The sequence below is a fragment of the Plecotus auritus genome, assembly GCF_963455305.1.
Source record: "Plecotus auritus genome assembly, chromosome: 7".
NCBI classification, from domain to species: domain Eukaryota; kingdom Metazoa; phylum Chordata; class Mammalia; order Chiroptera; family Vespertilionidae; genus Plecotus; species Plecotus auritus.
The window spans coordinates 45,446,613-45,454,339 of record NC_137774.1 but is presented as its reverse complement, the minus strand read 5'-3'; positions in this window follow the sequence as shown (position 1 = coordinate 45,454,339).

Below are 7,727 nucleotides of genomic sequence, written 5' to 3'. Positions count from 1 at the left end.
TCAGGGGGAGAAGGAACCCAGTCCACGCAAAGGGGCCTTTGCCACTCACTGTAAAGTAGGGGCGCAGGCCCAGGGCCGAGGTGAGGGGTCACACGCCCTCCCAAAGGTCTCCTCTTCCAGCCGGGCCCAGGGCGGGGGTGTGGGAACAGCTAGCCCAAGCCCTTAATCTACCTAAGCTGATTAGTGTCCCTTAATCAGGCAGGGAGGGGCTGGAGGAGGTTGGGACTTGGTGGGGGGGCCCTAATCTGTCCTGGCTTCCAGATTCTTTCTCCCCAAACCTCCCAACGCCAGACCACAACCCCAGCATAAAAGAAGCTACAGGTCCCCCTTTCAGGCTGCGGCCACTCTACCCTGCTTAGCCTGAAAAGTGACAAGATTGTGCCCATGGACACCTGTGGGCTCTCCATCCTGACGTGGGAGTTCCCAGTTCCATTCCCTCCAATCTGTTTCCAGTTTTGCCAGTTAAAGTCCAAGCCCCATCTCTTGGCTGGCAAAGTCTATACCTCAGAGACCAAAGCCAAACCAGTCCACCTGCCTGCCTTCTCTTGCCTGCCCACACAGGAATCTCTGACATCCACCTCTCCAAGCCTACAAAACCATTTGCTTGGCCTTGGGAAGGCAGAACCCCCGGAGGCAGTGAAGGAACTCCGGCCTTGAGCAGATCTAGGTACAGATTCCTCCTTCCTGACTTTGTGACGTTGGGAAAATTGCTTAATCTCTTGGAGGTTTGTGTGAAAGTCACCTGTGACAATGAATATAATTTCCTAGATGACAAAAATAAATCAATTTTAAAGAAGAATGTGATGGACAACTTGCCCTACTATATATCAAAATTTATACAAAGCTATAATAATTAAGATACTTTATAGTATTGGTTTAGTGATAAACAAATAGACCAACGCGACAGAATGGAAAGCACTGAAAAACAACAACACAGCAAGCCCTGGCTGGTTAGCTAGGTGGTTAGAACATCGGCCTGCAGATCAAGGGGTCTCGGGTTCAATTCCCAGTCAAGGGCATGTGTCCCAGAGGCAACCAATTGTTGTGTCTCTCTCGCATAAATGTTTCTCTCTCTTCCCCCTCCTCCTTTCTCCCTCCTACTCTCTCTAGAAATCAATAGGGAAAACGTTCTCAGGTGAAGATTAAAAAAAAAAGACATGCAGCAAAAAATGGAAATTTGATATATGAAGAAATGGACATTTCTTATCAGTGGGGAAAGATTAAGTTATCCCATAAATGGACTGATTAGTTAGCCAGAGGGGAGAGGGAGGGAGATATAGGATTAGATCTCCATCTCACACCATACAAAATCAATTTCAGGTTAAAAAACATACATAAAAACAAGCGAGGCTTGGTGGTTGAGCATGGACCTATGAACCAGGAGGTCATGGTTGGATTCCCAGTCAGGGGACATGCCCGGGTTTCAGGCTCCATCCTCAATCTGAGGCATGCAGGGTGCAGCCAATCTCTCCTCACTGATGTTTCTGTCTCTCCCTTCCCCTTCCTCTCTGAAATCAATTTTAAAAAATAAAAAAAAATTTAAAAGAGTGTTAAGATCTCAGGGGATTCTCTGTATGTTTGAAATATTTTGTAATAAAAAAAAAATGTTTTGCCCTAGCCAGTTTGGCTCAGTGGATAGAGTGTTGGCCTGGGGACTGAAGGGTCCCAGATTCGATTCTGGTCAAGGGCATATGCCCGGGTTGCAGGCTCGATCCCCAGTAGGTGGTGTGCAGGAGGCAGCCTATCAATGATTCTCTCTCATCATTGATGTTTCTATCTCTCTCTCTCCTTCTCTAAAGTCAATAAAAATATATTTTAAAAAATATTTTAATTTTGAGAAAGACAAGTGTCACATGATCTCACTAATATATGGAATCTAATGAACAAAATAAACTGATGAACAAAATAGATCTAGAAACATAGAAGCACGGGACAGACTGTGTAATCTCAGAGGGAAGGTGTGGGGGTGGTGAGTGGGTGGGTGGGAAGAGATCAAACAAAGAATTTGTATCACATATGCATAACCCATGGACGGACACAGACAATAGGATGGTGAAGGCCTGGGGTGGGGCAGACAGGGGGCCAACTAGAAGGGGTCAATGGAGGAAAAAAGGGAACATATGTAATACTTTCAATAATAAAGATTTAATTTAAAAAAATTTTCATTTTTAAATGAAAAATTTGAAATTTTGACCTGTAGTAAAGTCTCAAAATTGATTAAGTGTCATTGTTCACTTATATAGTCCTGGGCATCCTACTTTCCATAAGTTTATTTCCCTTAAATCTCTCTACTGTCACAACTTGGAATTGTGGTTGCTCCACCCAACCCTTCCATTTCACAGATGATGAGACTGAGGCCCGGAGACTGACTTGGCTTAATCCATAATCTCCTGATTGTCCTCCAGAGTTCGTGAAATGACAAGTAATGTAGATAGGGATGAGGAGCAAAATTTTTTGAACTTTGTTTTTATAGTAAAACATCCTATCTAATAAAAGAATAATATGCAAATTAACCACCACTCCGCCACACCCACAAGCCATGCATGCCCACCAGCCAATCAGGAGCAAGTATGCAAATTAACCCAATCAAGATGGCTGCAGCCACTGAGAGAGCAGGAGGCTTGGGTTTCCCTGGCAATGGAGGAAGCCAAGCTTTCCGCACACCCTGGCTGCCCCAGGCCTCCACACAAGGCTACAAAGAGTCAATTATAGAAGATAAATAAATCCCAACAAAAATGGCTGCGGCCACGGAGCAAGCAGGAGGCTTGGCTCTGCTCAAGGCTACAAAGTTTCAGTTATAGAAGATAAATAAATCCCAGATACCAGGGCCTCTGCTTGGGTCTCTGGGGGGCATGGCTGACCTGCAAACCACCACAGGCCCCTCGCCCAGGCCGCCCCACGCCCCAAGGGAACCCCCACCCTGATCCGGACACCCTTCAGGCAAACCACCTGGCCCCCAACCATGCACCAGGCCTCTATCCTTTCTAATAAAAGAGTAATATGCAAATTGACCATCACTCCAACACACAAGATGACTGCCCCTATGTGGTCAAAGATCCTGCCCCCATGTGGACACAAGATGGCCACCACAAGATGGCCAGCAGGGGAGGGCAGTAGGTAGGGACCAGGCCTGCAAGGGAGGGCAGTTGTGGGTGATCAGGCCAGCAGTCCTGGATTGTGAGAGGGACATCCCTTGAGGGGTCCCAGATTGGAGAGGGTGCAGGCTGGGCTGAGGGACACACACCCCCGTGCACGAATTTCATGCACCGGGCCTTTAGTGTATAATATAAAATTTAACATTTTAGACATTTTATAAGTGTACAATTCAATGGTATTAAATATATTCACATGATTTTGCCACATCACTACTACCCATCTCTAAAACCTTTTAATCACCGCAAACCAAAACTCCAGACCCAGTAAACAGTAATTTCTCATTTCTCCCTCCTCCAGCCCCTGGCACCCGCCATTCTACTATCTCTATGAATTTGACTACTCTAGGTACCTCATATAAATGGTATCATACAGTATGTGTGTCCTGCTTATTTCACTTAGTATAATGCCCTCAGCATTCATCCATGTTGTAGCGTGTGTCAGAATTTCTTTTCTTTTTAAGGCTGAATTGTATGTCTATACCACATTTTGTTAATCCATTCATCTGTCTATAGACACCTAAGTTAGTTCCACCTTTTGCCTATTGTGAATAATTCTGCGGTGAACATGGGTTGCAAACATCTGTTTGAGTCCTTACTTTAAAATTTTTGGGGTATATACCTAGAAGTGGAATTGCTGGATCATATAATAATTCTATTTTTAACTTTTTGAGGACTCTGCCATACTGTTTTTCCACAGCGGCCGAACCATTTTAAATTCTAGGGGCAGAATATTTTAAATCCATCCTGGTCCCCACGCCAAGGTTGCACAGCCAGCCACCAGGTGCCCAGCCCTCCCAGTGACTCAGAGCAGAGCTTGTTTATGTTTGTTTGTTGCCTGCTAAAAATGTGCTGAAGCAAAACACCCCTCTTACAGAAAGGGCGGGGCCGCCCTTAAAGTAGCAGTTCCGTGGGAGTTACCAGAGGTCGGATTTATATTTAAAGTCCTATAAATAACCTCAGTGCTGGTAGAGCTCCCTCTCCGGAAGGTGGGAAGGTCGTCGTTTCTCCGTTTCTTTACAAGGAAAGGGAAAATGTCTTTCTTCTGGGATTTTTTGTCCCTCCTCCACCCTCCATATAGTCATGAAATTTGGAGTCGACAGAAGGAATTAGAAGTTTCGGTTTGTGAAACCACTGCAGCAGTAAAAAAAAGTGGGGGGAGGAGAGGGCAATGATTCCTTAAAGTTTCAATGAGACAAAGGACTTTTAGTCTTTTTATCCAACGTGGCCCAAATCTGAGAGGAGCAGACAAGTTGGGGTGGGGTGGGTGGTGGAAGTCTCATTCCTAAAAAAAAAATTCAGGTTGAGTTAAAAAATAACACTAAATCCAAAAAATAGAGGGTGAAAGCCAGGGTCCCATCAAACTGCAGTCTGTAATAGAGAATAGTGAGGAGAGAACAGAAATATATAGTCTCCCTATTAAATTAGAAAATAAAATTTAAATTACCATTTTTTTGTTTTTTTCTGCCCACAGAAACAATGCACATTTTTTGTACAAGTTAAAACATATGTATTTTGCCGAAACTGGTTTGGCTCAGTGGATAGAGCGTCAGCCTGTGGACTGAAGGGTCCCAGGTTCGATTCCGGTCAAGGGCATGTACCTTGGTTGCGGGCACATCCCCAGTGGGGGGTGTGCAGGAGGCGGCTGATCGATGTTTCTCTCTCATCGATGTTTCTAACTCTCTATCCCTCTCCCTTCCTCTCTGTAAAAAATCAATAAAATATGTTTAAAACAACAACAACAACAAAAATATGTGTTTTGTCTTTTAATTGTTCCTTTAGGTTCTTCTATTATACCATTAACTGGTTGTTGCTTATTAATTTCTATTTTTCTCTTTATAATATACCTTGGGCATTTTCCCATGTTCTTATAGATTTACCTCATTTTCCCATGTTCTTGAGTATAGATTTACCTTATTTCCTTAAGTAGTGTTTTTCTGTTTAAATGTATATAAACATTAAGATCAGGAGATGGGAAGATTATTCTGATTTATCCAGATAGGCCCTAAATGCCATCACAACTGTCCTTATAAGAGGGAGGCAGAGGGAGATTTGAGAGAGAAGAAGGAAGCAAATGAGGACTAAAGCAAGATGTTATGTTGCTGACTTGGAAGATGGATGAAGGGGCCATGAGCCACGGATTAAAGGAACATAACTCTAGAAGCTGGAAAAGGCCAGGAAATGGGTTTTCCAGAAAGCCTCTGAGAGTCTCCAGAGTGTGACCCTGCCAACACCTAAATTTGGGCCTCATGAAACTGCTTTTGGACTTCGGACTTCCAGAACTATGGGTGAACAAATATGCATTGTTTTAAGCCACCAGGTTTATGGTAACTTGTTACAGCAGCCACAGGAAAGCAATACTAGTATATAGGCCTTTATCTTTTTTTGTGTATGTATATGGCACACCTGCAAATGTGGACTCAGGATTAATGTGAGGAAGTTGGACTTACTGGTTATAAGGAAGGTACTTTTCCCAAAGAGCAGAAGTATGTTATGAAATAATTTTTAAATCAAGTCTTAGTAATACATTAAATTTTATTTATTTTTAAAAATATTTTTATTGACTTCAGAGAAGAAGGAAGTGGGATAGAGAGATAAGAAACATCAATGATGAGAGGGAATCATCGATCGGCTGCCTCCTGCACATCCCACACTGAGGAGTCCGAAACCCGGACATGTGTCCTGGCCAGGAATTGGTTTATAGGTCGACGCTCAACACTAAGCCACACTGGCCAGGCTTCTCTTTTGATGATAGCCATTCTATATGTGTGAGGTGACATCTCATTGTGGCTTTTGGTTTGTCTTTTGAAACTTCTTTTCCACTCACACCTCGCCCCCAATCAGAAAGTTGAAAAGAATCCAGATTCTAGAATTTTAATTTCAGATTAAGAAAAAATATTGCCTTTTATTTTTTAATACTGTGTCTTCTATTTGTATAATTCTTTCTAAAAAATCAATTGCATTACATTTCTCAAATATTTAGGAAGACAACTACATTTTGCTGGTTTCCTTTCTCACCATTGTTTCTTTTTTATTGTGCTTTACCATTTACTGTGTTCTTGATTCTGATTTGCTTGTGTAGCAGGGTGGTATATTTACACACACATTCAAGGTATGCATATGATGGAGACACTTTATATTTATGACTGATCTTGTCTCCTTCCTTTCTCATGCTGACAGCAGGAGAAAATACACTAACTTACTGAATGGTTAATGGACTCTGTTTCCTCCAGAATAGACACTCTCCTTGGAATAAATACAGGGTGGGGCAAAAGTAGGTTTACTGTTGTTCATAGGGAAAATAACACAGTAAATAATAAATAATAACACAAGAGTGAACTCTGTTTCACATACTCGTAATTGTAAACCTACTTTTGCTCAACTCTGTATACAGTCATTTCCAGGTTCATCTTAACAAGGCTGTCCTTCCACTTCTCACTGCCTTTCCCCAGGTGGCATCTGGGCATGGTGAGAGGGGTGGTTGTCCCTATGTTTCCTCAGCTGTTTCCTGACCCAGCTGGGCTGGTTTGCTCTCTGGACTGGTGTATGCTGGGAGCAACAGGTCCCACCTGGCCTTGGGCATGTCATGGCATCCACTGCTGCCTGCGGACCCTCCATGCCCATGGCCATCAATGTCTCTTCTCTTCAACCTCAGGCATCAGCTGTCTGAGGGGCCTGTCAGGAGACCAGTACCCCTCTCACTGTGTCAAGCTGGGAGTGCTGGGTCCCCTACACCAAACTACATTGCTAAGCTCTCCTCCTTCCTTTCCTCCACCTGCCTCTTTCATGCTCTTGCCCAAATTCCCGTTGGGCGCAGCTACCTAAGGGGCTTCTGGTTTGAAGCATCCCCTAGTCTATGTCCATGAGCTCCTGCAGGTCCATGTGGATGGATTCACCATGCCAGGACTCTCCAATTCCAAACCAAGAAGGGGAAGCAAGAACATGTGGCCTGACCTCTTCCACACACCTTCCTTTTCCTCTTTCCATATCCTCCAGGGCCTGAAGAGTTGGGGTTCGCTTCCTTAGCAGGAAAAGTTAAGCTCTCTTTCTTAGCTGGGGTTGCCACTATGTCTCCCCTTTCTCCTCTTATGGACTCTAAGCCTTGCCACTCAGTCTTCAGCTGAGGTGCAAGGGATGTTTTCTTTGCATTGTGGATGCACACTATGCTTTTGCATTGACAGGCCTGATTTTTTATATTGGAACCACCAGCTTCCTTAGAAATAGGATTACTAAGGAAGGAAATAATTATAAACCCAAAGATGTTCTGAGAGTTCATTGGCTGGCCTGCTAAATCACAAGGTGTTTTTGTTTTGTTTTTTAATATGTTTTTATTGATTTTTTTAGAAAGGAGAAGGGAGAGGGAGAAGGAGAGGAGAGAGAAAGAAACATCAATCTGCTGTCTTCTGCCTCCTACAGGACCCAGCTCGTGACCCAGGCATGTGCCCTGACCAGGAATCAAACCAGTACATGGGATGACACTCAACCACCTGAGCCACACTGGCCATTCCATTATTCTCTGCTTTTATTGTTTTTCATCATATTCTGAATTTCTAACAACACTTTCTTTTTCTGTGA